Source organism: Piliocolobus tephrosceles, chromosome 14, assembly GCF_002776525.5.
Source record: "Piliocolobus tephrosceles isolate RC106 chromosome 14, ASM277652v3, whole genome shotgun sequence".
NCBI classification, from domain to species: Eukaryota; Metazoa; Chordata; class Mammalia; order Primates; family Cercopithecidae; genus Piliocolobus; species Piliocolobus tephrosceles.
In genome coordinates, this window is record NC_045447.1 from 31,353,970 (window position 1) to 31,355,185 (window position 1,216).

General features: G+C 33.0%; 1 non-coding gene across 1 annotated transcript; it reads left to right on the forward strand.

The window, feature by feature from the left end:
- Window positions 1-659: 659 nt before the first annotated feature.
- On the forward strand, window positions 660-766 carry LOC111536847. Its single transcript, XR_002729827.1, has one exon. It is a non-coding gene; the product is annotated as a U6 spliceosomal RNA (small nuclear RNA).
- Window positions 767-1,216: the final 450 nt, after the last annotated feature.

Here is a 1,216-nt window from a genome sequence, read left to right on the forward strand (position 1 = left end):
AAAAAAAAAAAAAAAAAAAAAAAAAAAAAAAAATGCTACCCCTCCAGAGAAAGGAAAGGCACCCTCATATGCTGCTGGAGTATGTATAAGCCAATATAACCTTTTTGATAATTTGGCCAGAGTTAACAGGATTATAAACACCCATACCCTTGGAACAAGTCATTTCATTGCTCACACAAAGTCCTATGCACAAGGATGTTTATTGCAGCACTGTTTGTGATAAGAAAAGACTAAACACAACCTAATTGATCCCTTTAGGAGGGGTCAGTAGCTTTACATTATAAAGCTTGTATACAAAACAATTATCTGCAAGCCCTTAAAAGGAGTGAGGTCATTTCAAAGGGGTCAGTAGGGAAAGATTGCTGAGATACACTGTTGAACAAAAATAGTAATGTACAGGATAGTCTTATTAATATGTACCATTTGGTGAATAAGTAAAAGGAATATTCATACATATGTTTTTATAACTATATATAGAGAAAATATCTATAAACCTGTATGAAAGAGTGTTAACAGTGGTTGCCTTTGGGGGGAAGAACTTGGTCACACAATTAGAGGATTTAGTTGTCATTTCATTATCCTTCAGACTCTGGATTTTTTAAACCATATGCATGCATTTCTTTTTGGTTGAGGAAAGAAGATTTCATTTAAAAATGCTTGTGCTTGCTCCAGCAGCACATATATTAAAATGAGAACAATATAGAGAAGATTAGCAAGACCCCTTTGCAAGGATGACATGCAAATTTGTGAAGTGTCCCATATTTTGGGGGCTTAATTCCTGGGTGATGAAGTAATCTGTAAAACAAACCCCCATGGCATGAGGTTATCTACGTTAACTAACTTTCACATGTACCCCCAAACCTAAAATTAAAGCTAAAAAAAAAAATTAGGAATAGATCTTTATCATCTTGGATTAGGTAAGGATTTCTTTAATAGTACACAAAAAGAACTAACCCTTAAAAATTTGACATACTATTTTTTATTAATATTGAGAACTTCTTCCATAGAAAGAGAACGTGAACAGTAAATGGTTGAGCCACATACTCAGAGAAGAGATTCACAGTTGATAAATTCAACAAAAGTCTTGCATTCATAATATATAAAAATAGTCAATATAATTTTTGAAAGTGAGAAAAAGACTTGAACAGACACTTTACAAAAAGGATATTCAAATGGCTAACACTCATACGGAATGATGCTCAAAATCATTAGTCAC